This window comes from Cannabis sativa, chromosome 1, assembly GCF_029168945.1.
Source record: "Cannabis sativa cultivar Pink pepper isolate KNU-18-1 chromosome 1, ASM2916894v1, whole genome shotgun sequence".
Lineage (NCBI taxonomy): Eukaryota > Viridiplantae > Streptophyta > Magnoliopsida > Rosales > Cannabaceae > Cannabis > Cannabis sativa.
Window position 1 is genome coordinate 38,765,320 of NC_083601.1, and position 19,420 is coordinate 38,784,739.

A 19,420-nucleotide genomic window follows, 5' to 3' on the forward strand; every position below is an offset into this window, starting at 1 on the left:
TGGATCCTTGACTCTGGTTGCACTTTCCACATGACTAATAATAAAGCTTTTATGTTTGATTTCAGGAAAACAAATGGAGGCAGAGTTATACTTGGAAATAACCAGACCTGTGATATACAAGGCTGTGGATCTATAAGCTTTAAAATGCATGATGGAATGGTCAGAACTCTAAGTGAAATTAGATATGTTCCTAACCTAGCTAGGAATCTAATTTCACTAAGTGTTCTAGATGACCAAGGCATAGTTAGCAAGATTGAATCTGGACAAATGAAAATAAGCAAAGGAGCCCTAACTATCATGAAAGGACACAAAGATGGAGGCTTATACTACTTAAAAGGACAACCAGTTGTACCTTGCAATTACACTGCTCACAGCAACACTGATAACTCAAATGCAATGCTATGGCACAAGAGGCTAGGACACATAAGTGAGAAAGGACTGCAACTAATGAGTGAACAGAACTTACTAGGTAATGACAAGGTATGCAAACTTGATTTTTGTGAGTGTTGTGTACTTGGAAAACATCATACCGAAATTTTCCACTGGCACACACAACACTAAGAAAATACTAGAGTATGTTCACTCTGATCTGTGGGGACCAGAGAAAACAAGTACTCATGGTGGCTGTGTATATTTTTTATCTATTGTTGATGATTTTTCAAGGAAAGTTTGGATTTTTCTGTTAAAACATAAAAATGAGGCTTTTTCTAAGTTTACACAGTGGAAAACACTTGTGGAAAATTTAACAAATGACAAATTAAAAACTCTAAGGACTGACAATGGATTAGAATTTTGTAATGATGAATTTAACAATTACTGTAAAGAACATGGCATACAGAGACACAGGACAGTTAGAATAACACCGACGAATGGAGTTGCAGAGAGAATGAACAGAACCATTCTCAACAAAGTGAGATGCTTACTGTTGCAATCTGGACTATCACAAGGTTTCTGGGGAGAAGCAGCTTTAACTGCTGTGTACTTAATTAACAGGAGTCCATCCAGTGCAAATGGATTCAAAACTCCTGAGGAAAAATGGTCTGGTAAACCTCCTAACTTATCTAATCTCAGAGTGTTTGGTTGTGCAGCATATGCACACCAAAGTGTTGGGAAATTAGAACCTAGGGCTATGAAATGTATTTTTCTGGGATATCCAGAAGGAGTTAAGGGATATAGACTTTGGGTTTGGGAACAAAAAGGGTTTAAAACTATTAATAGCAGGGATGTAATATTTAAAGAAGATATATTTCCATGTTTGCCTATTTCTTCTAACCCTAGTGCAGGTACAAAAGACACTGAAAATGCAGGTAACACTGCAAATGAAGAACCGGATCTATTCGGTGTGGAACAAACGGTGAACACACCCGAACAGAACCGTGGAGATCGAGTTCGAGTGGAACACAGGAACTGTGTTCAGGTGGAACCTGATGAAGACAACACTGACATTGTTGATGAAGGCACTCAAGAAGACTTGGGGGATTATCAACTAGTCAGGGACAGGGGCAGAAGGGTACCAAGACCTAATCCTAAGTACAGTTTTAATATTTGGGATGAAGACATTGCATATGCCTTTATGAGTGAATTGGAAATGGCCAATAATGAACCTCAATCATATGAAGAAGCCATTAAAGGACCAAATTCCAGGAAATGGAAAGGTGCAATGGATGAAGAGATGGAATCTCTTAAGAAGAACAGAACCTGGATTGTAGTACCTAAACCTAAAGATAAGAGCATAGTGGACTGTAAATGGCTATTTAAGGAGAAAGAAGGCAGAACTAAGGATGAACCTATAAGATACAAGGCCAGGTTAGTGGCCAAAGGGTTTACACAGAAAGAGGGTATAGATTTTAATGAAGTATTTGCACCAGTTGCAAAATACAAGACTATAAGGATAATGCTAAGTCTAGCTACTCAATTCAACCTAGAAATTGACCAAATGGATGTTACTACTGCTTTCCTACATGGTGAACTAGAAGAAGAGATCTACATGAGACAACCTAAAGGATATATTGAAAAAGGGAAGGAAAACTATGTATGCAAGCTAGTTAAGTCACTGTATGGGTTAAAACAGTCTCCTAGGCAATGGAATAAAAGGTTTGATGGATTTATGCTAAAACTGGGGTTTTCTAGGAGTTACTATGATCACTGTTTGTACTACAAAGGTACTGATATTAATAAAGTCATATATCTACTTCTGTATGTAGATGATATGCTTATAATCAGTAAAGAAAGGGCAAGAGTAAACACAATGAAGGGCCTACTCAAAACTGAGTTTGAAATGAAAGACCTAGGGGAAGCTACTAAGATTTTGGGAATCTCTATTAAGAGAAACAGAGCAGAAGGGACACTTATTCTAAATCAGGAAGACTACATACACAAGATTATTGAGAAATTCTCAATGAAGGGATCTAAAATTGCTAGCCAACCTATAACTACACAGTTCACACTATCTAAGAAGCAATGCCCTGAGAGCAAAGCTGAGAAGGAGGAAATGAGTAAAATTCCTTATGCTAATGCTATTGGATCTGTTATGTACCTAATGGTAAGCACTAGACCTGATCTTGCTTATGCTATTAGTGTACTTAGCAGATTCATGACAAACCCTGGTAAGACACACTGGCTTGCTATGAAATGGTTACTAAGGTACCTAATTGGGACAACTAAATTGGGACTCAAGTACAGAAGGCAACAAGGAAGCACAGCAATAGAATGCTTCAGTGATGCAGACTATGCTGGAGATAGAGACAGTAGGAAATCTACATCAGCCTATATATTACTACTAGGGGGGAATTGTGTAAGTTGGAAAGTCCAATTACAACCTGTTGTGGCATTATCCACAACTGAATCAGAGTACATTGCAACTACAGAGGCCATTAAAGAAAGCATATGGGTTAAAGGAGTCCTAGAAGAGCTAAGATTACTAGACACAAAACCAGTAATTTACTCTGATAGCCAGAGTTGTGTACACCTATGCAGAAACCCTATGTTCCATGACAGAACCAAACACATAGAAATAAAGTACCACTTCATCAGAGATAAAGTGACACAGGGACACATAAACATTGACAAGGTGCCTACAGAAGAGAACCCTGCAGACATGGGAACTAAAGTGATCACCCTATCTAAGTTTAAACATTGTTTAAACTTAATAGGGTTGGATCAGGGATAAGGTGATCCTTTGGATCACAGAGCTATGACCCTCTAAATTGACTCGACCACTATAATATCAGCTCAGTGAAGGATTAGGTGGAAATTGTTAAAAATAATCCTCCACTTACACTGATATTAAGACCAGATACAACCAGATACAAAAGGACAGAAAAGGAAATCCCTAAGTTGGCCTTCGGCCTCTAATTCCCTAACTGAAATTAGTTAGAATGGATTAGGAAAATCCATACCTAACTAATATCAGTAACTAACAGAATTAAACACATGCTGAAATTAAAAGACAAACCCTAGATCTATAAATATACCTCAAAGCAAATCAACCAGATAATGTTGGTTGAGGGTGTTCTTCAAGATCCAGAACTTTGAAGCTTGAAGAACCAGAGATCGAAGCTCGTACATGCAAAGAAAACAACAGAGGGGTTAGATCAAGAGAGAGAGAGGGATTAAACACTGAATAAACACATAAACACTTGTATTAAACATAAGATTACCAGTCAAAAATTACCTGTGACTTGGAATCTTCATTGTTGTATGTCTGAAACGTTTTGATAGTGGAATCGAGCTCTCAGATTTTGAGGAGCAGCTCAAACGGAGACGTAGCCAACTCGTTGGTGAACTTCGGGAAAAATTTGGTGTTTTCTAACTTAAATCTCTATAGCTTTTGTGTGTGTATGGGTATAAAGATCAGATCATTGTAGATCTGATCTTTCTGCTGGGTTTGTGTTTGGGATTTCTGGGTTTCTAGGGTTTGGATTCGAAGTTTCTCTTTGAGAAACTCTCTGCTAGGGTTTCTAGCATTTCAGAGAGAAAGGAAGGAAATGAGAAGGTTCTCGATCCATTCCTAGGTTTTGTTCAAAGACAAAACGGGGTCGTTTTGGGGTTAACTTTGAAAAGTCAAAGTGAACAGAGAAAGGTCGAAATTGACCTTGGAATTCTGATTTGTTTGTTTTGTTGGTGTAGGGACAAGATAGTAAATTTCTATCTTAAATTTCCTACAGATACAATACAAAGTGAATTATTTTGTGTGTAATTATTTGAGAGAAGTTGAAGAGTAATTTTTTTTATACATTAATTAAATTTATATCTAAATAAAATTTAACTTAAATATTTTATGAGTATTATACTTAAATTATTCTTACACATTTACATAATTAAGACACAATTTTAAACATAATAAATTGTATTTTTTAGAGACGAATGTGTAAATTTATGAAAAAGTTGGGACAAAGTTTTAGTTAGAAAAAAATAGAGACTATCGTAAAATGATAAGAATAAAATTAGTAAAATGATTGATAAAAAAAAAGTAAACATGATTTTGAAAAAATAGATAAAAATTAAAGGTATTAATTAAAGAGGCATGTAGTGTAATAATCTAAAATTATTTTATTTCTTAAATATCTCATGTATAGACCATTTCTAATTCAAATGTGTCAAATGTAATCACATCCAAATATTATTTTTATTTAATTATTGTGTGTTTATATAATATTATGTTAAATTTTTATTTGTTCTAAAATATTATATTTATGTTATATTAAATGTGGCTATAAAATAGAAAGTATTTTTTTTTAAATATTACAATTTAAATTTATAAACTTATTACACAAATCTCTTTTAAATGTGCTTATATATTTTTTAACATTGCAATTCAAATTTAAACTCATTTCACATATTTAAAAAATATAAATGTATTTTATTATTTTTACCCAATTCATGTATCTAAAAAAGATATTTATATTATTGTTTTTCTTTAAAAAACAATAGAATATAAAAAATATTTATGTTTAAAAAATTACTATTGTAATGTCGTTAGTTATGATAGTTATTTAAAAAATATATTTTTATTATTATTTGAAAAAAAATATATATATATAATATTTCTAAAAAAAATGAAAGTATTACCAAAATTAAAAGTATCGCACTTAAATTAAAATTATAATTGACAATAAATTTTGAATATTATTATATTTTATTTTCATAAATAGCAATTAATTAAATTTAATATTTTTTTAATAAAAAATAATTTTATTTATTGATTAATAACATAAAAAAAATTAATTATACAACTAAAAATATAAATAATCAAAATAAAAATAATAAATATAAACATTAACCTAGTATCTATATTCATATCCAAATTAATACCATGTAAGATTTTATTTATTCTGAAATGTTTTAGTAAAACAGAAGTTAATAGAATATTTATTTGTATTTTTAGGTTACATATTTAGTAATTTATAGCTAATATTAATATTTGAGTGAAATCTAATTGAAGCAGTGTGGATTTTTGTAGTCAATTAAAGTTATTGATGAGGAGACCCAATCAAATTAAGATTTTGTTGGTAATTTTCTTTTTTAACTTTATAAATACATATTATTTTATTATAATTCACATACTTTTTTTTTATTTGATAATTTATTTTGCATTACGAATTTAGAGAGAGAAAGATCTAGTAAGTTAGTATATTGCACAATTAATTTTATTATTTTTTAATTATCTCAATAAAATAATTTGGTATGTGTACTCCAAAAATTATTATATTAAATTATTTAAAATTTAATAGTGTGGATATAAGATGATAGGTAAGGTTGGTGATTTAATTAATGTGTGTTTGGTAATATTTTTATTTTTAAAAATTTTATTTTTGAAAAACTAATTTCTATAATTATTGTTTTTTTTCAATTTTAAAAAAAGAACATAAAAATATGTTGTGTAAAGTTTATTTTTATGCTTATATTTAAGTTGGGTCTATATCCGAAGTTGAGTCTGGATCCAGGTTAGGAGCTAGGGTCGGGTTTGGATCCGGTTCGAGTCCGAATCTAACATATTGATTAAAAAAATCTGTTTAAAACAATATTAAAAATAATTATTTTAATTTTTAAAATTTCGATTATTAATTAAAAAATTAAAAAATAAAATCTGGTGTAAATAATATAATTTGAAAAATATTTTTATTTTTTAATTTTTTCTTAAAAAAAATTAACTAAAAAAGTTACTAATGTACATTTTTGTCGTGGTCTTTATGACACTTCTTACACTCAAAACTCAGTGTTCAAGTGTTGATAGGATAATGTGAATGTTATAACATTTTCGTTTGAATATTGCGATAAAAATAGTGTGTGAATTGAATCCTTGTCCTCATAATTAATTGGAATTTCACATTGAGTATAAGTATTGACCATTGACATTCCAGACCCAGTTCCAGCGTGGGTAATATATGATCAAATCAAAACAGTCCGGTCTATACAATATTTATTAACGCGTCAATTTCCCGTGGAGGAAACTCCATGCTAAGTTTTAATGAGGTGCAAATTAGTGTGGGTCCTACGGGTCATTTATTTTTTTTAGAAATTATCCGGTACTTTAAAGTTAGTTTCTACTTTTACGTTTTTATTTTTTATTTTTTTTTTATAAAATATAGAGTGATTCTATAAGGTACTATTTTAGCATAGATGTACTGATGCACATCTATTTATTTCGCATTCAAAAGAATTTTTTAGTCTAATTTTTTTTTTCGATATTCATGTACAGCTATTGAAGATATCCTACAAAATTTCGAGAAATTTAAAATAATTTACAATATAAAAAATAATATTCAAACACTATATTTCATACACGTATAAAATAAAATAATCACGCATGTAACATACTGTTTGAATGTAGTTTTCGACGTGTTAAACGTTTTTGAATTTTTTTAAATTTTACAGAATTTCTTAAATAACTATAATTTACATAACATGATAAAAAAATTGACTAAGAAATTATTTAAAATAAATAGAGACGTATCGGTCCATTAAATTATAGAATTTTCCAAAAATTTATACTTATTTTTACGTTTTCTTCTTAAACTTTCAGCCTTATATCTTTCCTGCCAACTTTCTATAGCTTTTTTCATCTTTATTTTCTTTACATCTTGTTCTCAGTTCCAATACGGTAATTACATATTTTAGTATAACACTCCATCTCCAAGCCAAACACAATATAAACAAAACTATTACTTACATTTATTTTTCCCATTTAATTATACTAAGTAGGTAGTTTATATTAGAATATTTCTAATTAAGGAAATAAAATAATATTATTGATTCTGATAAATGAATATTTTATATTCATTGAATTTGGACAGAATCAATTACGTAATATTCTATATATGGTCAGATTTTTATATTCATTACCTGATTTGATTTCCTGAATTAATTGTCAAAATATTCTGACAATTAATGTGGCACAGATACTGATGGAGTATCTCACCTATAAATATAGGGTCTCGGTCCCCGAGCTCCTCACTCATTCTGTTTATAACAGCAAAATCCATCTAAAGAGAGTTGAGAGAGCGAGGAAGCCCGATTACCCACATCAATCGGTTTCTTTTGCAGATCAAGCTTATGTGGGATTAAAGCTCAAAGATTCAATGGCTGGAGGTATTTCGATCCTTAAATTATAGTACATATATGATTTATTAATTCCGCACTTTATTCATAATCATGTATGTTTTAGTCTATACAAATAAATGTCTAACAGTTGGTATCAGAGCGGATTATATATCTCTGCCTTGATTTATTTTGAGTTTCATATATATATATACATACATTTACGGGGTTCTTCATTTATAATATAATATATATTTTATATATATACTTTCATATTATATAATCCCGATTATATATATCCATACTCAATTTTTTATGTATACATATATATACATTCATATTCATATACATCTTCATATATATAATATATATGTATATGATCGGTTCTTAATTTATATATATATTCATATTCATATAATTCCGATCATATATATACATTTAATTCAATCTACGTATATACATATATATATTCATATTTTAATTTTGTTTATATATATTATATATATACGTAAGTATTGTTGTATATATATACGTATATATATTTTTTATATATATATATGTTTTTATTGCATAAAATTGTATGTAATACTCTCTTCCATACATTAATGATGATTTTATGCAGTATATATTGTATACGAGTATATATATATACATGAAAGTTTTATGCCTCGGTCCGTATTTTTTTTTCGTTTTCATTTTTGGTATTTATTTTGAATTCTATATGCATTACTATATTCATAAGATATTATATATCGATTTTGTGCATCAAAATAATTTTAATACCTTAAAATCTGAAAACTTTACTGAAAAAATCCATTCGGACCCGAAAACACTTTTTGAAATTAAAGTATACATTTTGCGTGTTTTCGATGCTTGAAATCAATATAGATCTTTTAATTTTTTTTTTCATTTAGATCATTTTGGAATTGATTTCATAATTTTTAGAAGTTTAAAGAAAATTTATTATGTCGTTTTTCAGGGTAGATTTTTCAACAAAAAAAAAAAGGAAAATTAAGAAAAATTTAAGAAAATTCTGAAATTTTATTATTTTGATTTATTTTTGGAATTTTATTTTATTTCCTTATTTTTATTTATTTAGTCAATTAAATTACATTTGTTTAAACTTTCCATTCTTATTTAACATATATCTTCATATATTATATGTTATTTAGTAATAAATTATTATGAAAAGTTTTTAATTTGGTAAATTAATTACATGCTTTATTTTTACATGTAATTACAATAATTGTGATATTTTAAGAATGTGAATATTTAATTATTCTACAATTAAGTGCGCAATTATTATATTTATTTACCAATTAAGTAATTTATTGATTAAATTAATTGATAATCTGCCATTAAGTATATTCTTTAATTTTGCATTTAATTCATTTCATATAATTAATTGTACTAATTTGTATATCTACCTTATTTATACAAATTAATTATTAGTACAAATATTTAAGATATTATATGGTTATAAATGCATAATTAGTTACATATCATGGGATTAAGCATTTAATTTATTATCATACAATAATTGTTTTAATTTGTATTTATTTGGAAAATTTATTTTTAATACAATTAATTTTGATTTGTATGATTTAAATGCTATACATAAATTCCTTTTATAGTGCTAGATATATTTAGAAATATTCAAACATTAAGATAGGTTGAATATTTTATATAGCACATTAAGTTTCATAAAATTATTCATAAAATATTCATAAAACTTCCTAAAATGAATAAAATATGAATAAAATGTAAGTAATTTTGTGGTTTGGCATAAGAAAACATGAATTTGGGACAAATGCTCATATCTAGAACGGTTTTTAATGATCTTCGGACGACCACACTAGGAGCACTAATCTCAGTGATTGTCTATTATGTTAATAACGAAATTACTTTTAGGCAGAGCCCAATACCTAATGTCAAAGTGAAAATATAATTTTATATAATTAGGGAGTAGCCACAGCATCCTTATTTGTATAAAATTATATATTAATTAAAATTCACCTTAATGGACATAACTTGTAATTTATTATATAAGTATAATAATTTTACCCCACAGGGATTTTATTATATTTGTATAATTAATTAGGATAATATGTTAAATTAAATTCTCTTAATTTACCCCACAGGGAGTTATGGGGATTTAATTTAATAGTGTTATCACAAATTTAATAAAGATAGATAATTTCCCAAACTCATTGTTTAATTAAATCTATCACAAGGTTCATCTAATTTTATTAAATTTAAAATTTAGCCCACAGGCAATTTTGGGTTTAGTAAAATTTTAATCTTCAGTTTATACTTTGGTGTCTAGTGAGCCACGTAATTTTAAATAATTAGGGAGTAGCCACAGCATCCTTAATTATATAAAATTATATATATTAAGTGGATTAAGATCACATAATAGACATGAATTATGTGAACATAATAATCTTACCCTACAGGGATTTTATTATATTTACATAATTAATATATTAAATTAAATTCTCTTAATTTATCCCACAGGGAATTATGTAGATTTAATTTAATAATTTTATAATAAAGTATAAAATTTAGAAACATTTATAAATAATTAAGTGTTTCATACCTTTCATTGAGATAGAAATATTAAACTTTAAGTTTTTCATAAATTGTGTAAATCTATCATAATTTACATCTAAATCTAATCTTATTAAATTAAAAATTTAGCCCACAGGCAATTTTCGTTTAATAAGATTTCATATTTAAGCATGTTTATTCATTGGTAAAAGATTCATTTAAACCTCAAAACTATATATGTAATTTTATTACATCACTATTCATAAATTTTTTCCATACGAGTAGAAATTTCCAAAATTTATTCTGATAACTTCATTTAAAATGTACAGTTTTTAATGTATAATTAAGAAAAATAAATCACACTTTATTATCACCAATAAATTTTAATTTATTGTGTATGTGTTGTGAAAATTATATTGCTTTATAATTGCGCAAGTGTACACAATCACAAACAAGTAATACAATGATAAGTAATCAAAGTTCGTCTCCACAGGGACTTTTTACTAAATAATGTTAAATCAACTAAAATTAATTCCAAGAATTTCAAATAAAAATAAAATAAAGTAACACATTAATTCATGAGAAAATTTTGTAGCCTTGATTCTAAATTTGAGAACTAATTTTTTAAACTAAATAAACTAAAAATAAGGAACTAAAAGTGATTAAAATGGTGGTAATTTCAGATTTAGAAAATAGACTTGGGTGATTAATTTCCACTTGTATGTCCCAGTTGATACAGCAATGACCCAGCAATGACTCAGCAATCCTGGCAGAGTTAACAAATTTCAACAAAAACCAGCAAGCTTTTTCCAAAACTTGCAACTAACCATTCATAACCTCACAATGCATTCCTACATCAGTTTAGATCACAAATAGCCCAATAAAGCATCAAATCCTTAGTTATACATGGTAGCAAAATATTCCTATTTCACTACTAATTAATACCTAAAAGTAAAGGTAAAAATCATGCATCAATTAGAAGGGTTCAACTAGGTCTTACTTTTCCAAGTAAGATCTAGCTTGCTAAATGTTAAAGATGGCCAAAAATTAACATTCATTCAACATTTCATCACAACTAATTGAACTAAGCCAAGATTACTTCATCATTGCAAAATCAAAACACTAGTCCATACAAGGGTTTATAACCACCCAAATCTCAAACAAGTTTAGTTCATAGCTGAAATTTGAAACTCAAAACCAGAAAGTATGTTGTTCATGAAGTTAAAGAAAAGCTTAAAGTGAAGAAAATGATACAAAACGAAGTGGAGAGCAAGAGAGATGAGTGTTGAGCTCAAATCCTTCTTTGAATGTTGCCTTCTTCTCCTTCTTCTCAATCTTCTTCTTCTTTGTACTCTTCTTCCTTCTTAGTACTTAGAAACTTTCTTTTTCTCTGCTGTATATTTCGTACTGGTTCAAAAGTGCAGCCACCCTTCTTTTAATTCATCCTCTCCTTCTCTTTTTGTTCCCCAATTAGGGTACCAAAGTTTACCCTAATTGGAAATCCCAATCATCACCCACTTGTCCTTCATTTTCCACATGTTTGTTGAGTCACTAGCCAAATTCCGCCACCTCAGCTCGTTTTTCTTTTCATTAAAGCCAGCTGGACATTCTGCCAAAATGAACTTACTGGGCTGACAGATTGCTACGCGATGAATGCTACAGCAATGCCAGTCAGCAATAATCATTTTCCTGCTCCTTTTTCCCCTTGTCCCAAAAATTTTCAAATACCTATTCTTGTATTTTTTCTGCTTAAAACACATAAAAACAATAACATGAGTCTATTTAACACTTACTAACACACACACTTCCATTTATTACAAAGACACAACAAACTAGACACAATTACACAATATAAACATTAATTGATCCACAATTCACATTAAATTCAAGCTCAAAGATATGATAATAACTCTAAATCTTAGAGTTATCAACACCCCAAACTTAGAATCTTGCTCGTCCTCGAGCAATGACAACAAAAAATAAACAAAGTAAAACACAACAACACATTTTACACAAAGATTCACACACAAGACAAGTGAGAGATTTCATAGAAAATCAAGTTGGCCTAGCGAACATTGACGCTCTCAGAAAAAATGGAATTGAATGGAAAATGAAATTGCTTGCCATAACTTTATATGCTGCCCCTTTAACGTTTTTTTGTCATTGGATAACATTAATATTTCCCAAAAGTCACCTAATTAACAATTTATACAAGTATATCCCACCTAAACTTTGCACTCCTCTCCAACTACCTTAAACTTTTTTTTTTTTATTCATTTCAGCTCCATAAGTTGGATTAGTGCACTCCTCTCCACTAATGTAGTCTAAACTTATCCCCTTGATCAATAGGACTTTATTAGGCTTGTAATGTTAGGCTTGGGTTAGGGTATGGTAAAGGATGTATTTAAGCTAGCTCAACACCTAACCACTTCACTTGTCAAAAACCGAGCCTCTTCCTAATGATTGTTTTCTTGACTCACTTCCCTAATTCAATACTCACAAGTATATTAAAATTCACTTCTCTTGCTATGTTTATTCTCTTTTTTTTTTTTTTTAAAAAAAAAAACTAAAATGGGTGGAACACCCCAAACTTAGTTGCAAGTATATAAATATATGTATTTTTTTTTTGTTTTTTTTTCTTTGCTGATTTTTGTTTTTTTGTTTTTTTTTATATGTTAGAAAAGAATTTAGTACTATAATATACTTATATATATAGCAAGAGAAATTTAATTAAAAATGCATACTAATATACCTTGTGAGCTAATTCCCCCACCCCAAACTTACAACCCAACATTGTCCCCAATGTAGCTAAAAGTAGAATCTTGAATTAGCTCGCCACAAATTACACTCACCGCACTCACCCCAAACTTAATGTGAAACTTGGCTCTTGACAAGTGATCAATTAAGTTAGGACATATGTGGAAAGGCAAATTAGGATTGACGGGATATGTATGATAGGGTTGCACAACAAGAATAGGCTAAACGGCTCAAACTTGGGTGACTAGGGAAAAATTCATTTTATAGGGAAGGTTAGAAAGGCTCAAACGTCCAAGGATGGCCTAAATCATCTCTAAGGGACAAGTTTAGCTAGGATTTCGCCTCAAGGAGATGCACTAACCAATTCTAGATGCTAAAAGTACATGTGAAATAATCGTATGAGAAATGCAAAGCATGGTGGAACAATGCAAGTATAAACTAGTGAGGAGAGACTAAGGGAAACATCCATCATATCCAACAATGCAACATGATAAGGCAACAAGTAAAAGTGGGCAGCAACAATAATGGAATGGGCGGAAAATATCATCATCGAGCAGAACACTAGGCCACCGAAAAACTCATAAATCTCTCAATGTCAAACTAACAATCACATAAACAACATAAAATAAAAGTTTCAAACACAAAAGACAACACACAATGAGCACAAGACAATCTAAACACAAACAACACAAAACAGAAAAATATAAAATAGCTTAGGTATGAGAAAAACTCCCTCTACTCGGAGTCCTCGTGGGGCTCCTCGGTGTTCGAAGCTGATGGGCCTCCCCACGGGTCTAGAACATGCTGAGGGAAGTCGGGGAACTTGGGATCAAAACGGGGCGTAGTCCTCTTGAATGCACGCTCCATGACGACGTCACGCTTCTGCTCATAATCCCACATCGCGTGCAATCGATCGCACATTTGTTGTTGTACTTGCTCAAAGCGATCAAAGCGATCTACGGGAGGCTCCGTGGCGGAAGACGCCGCTGGGGTAGGCATTGTTTTCGGGGCTCGAGGTGGACCAAAATTTATAGGCCCCCGAGGATTCAGAGCGCCTTCTTCCTTCCACATGGGTACACCCGCCTTGCGGCAAAGAGCAGTGATGGTAGCAGGGAGAAATAACTTCCCCTTCCCCCTGTGTGCACAATCAGCAATCTCTTGGGCAAGGACAGCCCCGACGTCAACATCCCAGCCCATTCTGATGCAATGGAGCATCCAGGCGCGGTCTCTGCTGACGGTCGAATCATGTGAAGTAGGGCAGAGAGCAGTTTGCACGAATGTATACCAACATTTCAACTCGTGCTTCAAATCAGTGCGCCGAAATTGAAGATTGCCATAATTATCGAAACTCCATTCAGATTCTGGCTTGGCGAGCACCGGCATCATGTCACCCACAGTCTCGTCGCTCACCTGCCCTTTTTGCGCGGAGTATTGGCACTCGACAGACTGTAACCCAAACAAGTCATTGATTGCTGCAGCTGAAAATGAGACTGGGACTTCACGCACCACCACTACAGTGGGCCATTCTTGGGATAGGAAGTTGGCGTAAAATTCCTTGACAACTTCCATGACTGCTTGCTCTCTTTGTTGGACAAAAAGTCCCCAATCTCGCTGATGAATCGTTGCACTGACCCATTCGGGCAACTCATCAATGTCCTCAATATCGGCTACTAATCCACGCTCCATATAAAATTCCCGAGTGGCCACCTTCTCGTGATACTTTGTCTCAGCTGCCGGGCAATGAAACTTAGGAATTTCATGCAGTGACTTCTTTTTATTCTTGTTGGCGGTCTTCTTAACCTTGGGCATTTTCTTTTCTTTGCACTTGCACACTACCCCAACACAATGACTTTCTTCTTTGTTGCCTTACTCACTGCTGCCCTTTTTTTTTTTTTTTTTTTTTTTTAGCCAACACCACTACTCTGTTCAATTTGCAATATTTCCAACAATCAATCCTTAGCACCCAATCTGTCCAACACTACAACAAAGTTCACACTTGCACTATGTCTAACACGACCACTGCCAATTCAACCCCATTTCATTAAGAATCACCATCATACAAACACGGTAGAGAGCAGTAAAGCATTCAAAACCACACTGAAAAATAAATTCCAAATGACAACCCCAATTGCACAATCACTACTTGTCTCAGATTGACCAATCTTTCTCAGCACAAAAGTCAAAAATTCCACCGAATTTCCATTCAAAACATCCAAGCTAAAATGAACACACTCGGTTACTACCCGTGAAGCAGAATGATAATATGTAACACCAGTTTAACATAGCATATACCAGCAGTTCAATTACACCCACCAAGTATGCAATTCAACCAAAATGATTTACAGTTTACCTCACCAAACCAAAACGTAGCTCGGGCTGGCTGAAAGTTGCTGGTATTGATTCTCTGGCTCAAAAGAAATTTTTTTCTTCTGTGCAACCGAGCTATTGATTCGAGTATGGCAAGATGTGTTGGCTATGAATTTCCTTCTCTTCTCGTGCTCGACAACTGGGTTAGTGGAGGGAGCCCTGCTGTGTTGAGTTTGTTGCTTCGGTCATGGTTCGTGTTTGGGAGAATCGGATGTGGGCGCTGGTTTAAATTGGAAATGGGTGTAGTGTGGTTCGAATGGGAGTTTCTAGGCTGGTGCTTGTGTGCTTCGAAGGTTGGTTGGGTTCACGGGAGTGGATGGGTTGTGAACAATGGTGGTTTCTGGTGTAGTCGTGGGTGGCTACGGGTTCAGATGAAATGGAGATGGGTTCGTGTGCTTTGAATGAGGCGTGACTGAGATGGCTCGGGCTGCTATGGGTTCAGGCGAAGTCGACGGGTGGCTTGGGTGGGTGAATGGTGAAGCTTCGTCGAGATGCTGGACAAATGGGGGAAGCGGCTGAGTTTGAATTGGAAGGGAAATTGATGATGATGAAGAATGTGGTAGGGCTAGGAAAGCATTGGGTACAGTCGAAACGAGCTGGGGCCCAGTTGACCAAAGAAATAGGCCCAAACTGAGTTAAAGAATGTGAAATGGGGTCCTTGTATCAACTAAAAATGACTTGGGCTCACTTAATGTAGCACTAAAGTACGGTTTCAAATAATTGGTTTGAACAATAATAGACCTATCCAATGATTGGATCATGAACAATAGGACAATCCCATGTTTTTTTCTGACAGCCCATTCACTTTATTTTTGCAAACCCCAGTTCTTTTGATCTGCCTAAAACCCAAAACACTTCTTGCTAAGCTGTTGCTATAGCAACCGAACAGCAACCTGACACCCCAAACTTAGTGTTTTTGCCCAATGCAAAATTTCTTCATTCCATAGCCTATTTCACTTGACTCTCTGCACAAAGGAAAGAAAATTATCAATTTCACCATGAATTTTATTTATAGCTAATTATAATATATATAGATATAATTTCTTTTTTTTTTTTTTTTTTTTTTCTTTCTTTTATATATATTTTTTTTTCTTTTTTTTTTTTTTTTTTTTTAGGCACCCCAATTTACAATGATCAAGCATCTTTCAAAGAAATTGAGGTCTTCTCTCGGTTGACCTCGCCTCTCCAATAGTGTTTCAGCCGCTGCCCGTTCACTTTAAATTCCCTCCCGGATTGTTGATCTTTCACTGTAATCGCACCAAAAGGAGTTACTTCTTGCACAGTAAACGGGCCAGACCAACGGGACTTTAATTTTCCCGGAAAGAGTTTGAGTCTTGAATTAAAAAGTAACACTTCTTGTCCTTTTGCAAAAACTCTTTCCTTGATTCTCTCATCATGCCATCTCTTTGTCTTCTCCTTGTACAATTTAGCATTCTCATAGGAAAACAAACGCAATTCATCCAACTCGTTCAGCTGTAACTTTCTTGCTTCTCCAAATTTCTTTGAAATATCCATATTGAGATGTTTTAGTGCCCAAAACGCCTTGTGTTCTAACTCCACGGGAAGATGGCATGCTTTCCCATAAACTAGGCGATATGGAGACATGCCTAGAGGAGTTTTATATGCTGTCCTATACGCCCAAAGTGCATCATCGAGGCGTTGGGACCAATCTTTTCTGTTGGGATTTACAACCTTCTCCAATATGCCTTTAATTTCCCGATTAGATATTTCAGCTTGCCCATTGGTCTGTGGGTGGTATGCAGTAGCAATTTTGTGTTTTACACTATATTTTGCCAAGAGGGCAGCCAACACTTTGTTCACAAAGTGTGTTCCCTCATCACTTATCAAAGCTCTAGGAGTCCCAAACCTAGTAAAAACATGCTTATGAAGGAACTTCATAACCACTCGAGCATCATTCTTGGGACTAGCAATTGCCTCCACCCACTTTGACACATAATCCACCGCCACTAGAATGTAGAGATTCCCAAAGGATTGTGGGAAAGGTCCCATGAAGTCGATACCCCACACGTCAAACAACTCCACCTCCAAGATACAATTAAGAGGCATTTCATTCCTGGCGGAGATATTTCCAACTCTCTGGCAGCGATCACATTGTTGAACAAAAGCATGAGCATCTTTAAAAATCGAAGGCCAATAATACCTGCATTGAAAAACCTTGGCCGCCGTGCGTTGTCCACCAAAATGGCCACCATAAGGAGCTGAATGACAATGCTCCAAGATGCTTCTAACTTCACCCATTGGCACACATCTCCGCATAATACGATCAGGGCACTGCTTGTACAAGTATGGCTCATCCCAAAAATAAAACTTGCTATCATGAAGGAACTTTTTGAGCTGCTGCTTGGTAAAATCAGGTGGATGGGCACCTCCAACTAAGTAATTAACAATGTCTGCATACCATGGTACCCGTGTTTGCTCTACCAATAGCAGTTGCTCATCTGGGAATGAGTCTTGAATTTGGAATTCTCCCTCTAAGTGGCTGCTGTGATTGTTAGTTTCCAACCTAGAGAGATGATCCGCCACTTTGTTTTCTGTCCCTTTTCTGTCTCGAATTTCCAAGTCAAACTCTTGTAGCAACAAAACCCAACGAATAAGCCTCGGTTTAGAATCTTTCTTGGTTATCAAATACTTGATTGCCGAATGATCAGTATACACAACCACCTTGGTTCCCACAAGATACGATCTGAATTTCTCAAAGGCAAAAACCACCGCTAGCAACTCTTTCTCAGTAGTGGTGTAGTTAATTTGGGCATCAACAAGAGTTTTGCTTGCATAATAAATAGAATGAAAGATCTTATTCTTCCGCTGCCCAAGAACAGCCCCAACGGCAAAATCACTTGCATCACACATGAGTTCAAAGGGCAATGACCAATCGGGTGCTACAATCACGGGAGCCGTAACAAGAGCTGTCTTCAACTTCAAAAATGCTTCATTACATTCAGCGGTAAACTCAAATGGTCTATTTTGTTCTAGCAAGTTACACAAGGGTTTGGACACCTTAGAAAAGTCTTTAATGAAGCGCCTATAGAAACCCGCGTGTCCAAGGAAGCTTCTAATGCCTTTCACCGTGGTAGGGGCTGGTAGCTTCTCAATCACTTCTAGCTTTGCCTTGTCAACTTCTATCCCCTTGCTAGACACTTTGTGACCCAACACAATACCCTCTTGAACCATGAAGTGGCATTTCTCCCAATTCAGCACCAAGTTGGTTTCTTCACATCTTGCTAACACTCTTTCCAAATTCTCCAAACACACCCCAAATGAATCCCCATAGATAGAGAAGTCATCCATGAATATCTCCAAAATACTTTCAGCCATATCCGAGAAAATAGCCATCATACACCTTTGGAAAGTTGCGGGAGCATTGCACAATCCAAATGGCATCCTCCTAAAGGCAAAGGTACCATATGGACAAGTGAAAGTGGTTTTCTCTTGATCTTCCGGTGCTATAGAAATCTGATTGTATCCCGAATATCCGTCAAGAAAGCAATAAAACTCTTTTCCCGCCAAACGATCCAACATTTGGTCAATAAATGGCAGCGGGAAATGATCCTTCCGAGTAGCATTGTTTAACTTCCGGTAGTCCATACACACCCTCCAACCGGTCACGGTTCGAGTAGGAATCAACTCATTGTTTGCATTGGCCACCACCGTGACTCCTCCTTTCTTGGGCACACATTGAACAGGACTAACCCATGAGCTATCCGAAATTGGGTACACAATACCATAATCTAGCCACTTGATCACTTCTTTTCGCACCACTTCTTTCATGACGGGATTCAATCTTCGCTGATGCTCAACAGAATTACTACAACCAGCTTCTAAAAGTATCTTGTGCGTGCAAATCGTTGGACTAATACCCCTTATGTCCGCCATAGTCCACCCGATTGCTCTCTTATGCTTTTTCAACACCTCTAGCAAAGCACCTTCATTTTCAACTACCAAGTTTGATGCTATAATAACGGGCAGCGTGTCATTCTCCCCCAAATAGGCATACTTCAGATGGCTTGGCAAGGGTTTCAACTCCAACTTCGGTGGTTCTTGGATGGAGGGTTTTGGAGGCTTAAAATTACTTTCCTTCAACTCCAAAGATTCAAAGTGGCTTCGAAGTTAGGAATAGGTTGCAATGGCTCCACCCAAGCAACTTGGTTGTCTTCATCTTCACTCAAGTCTTCAAGCTCATCAAAAG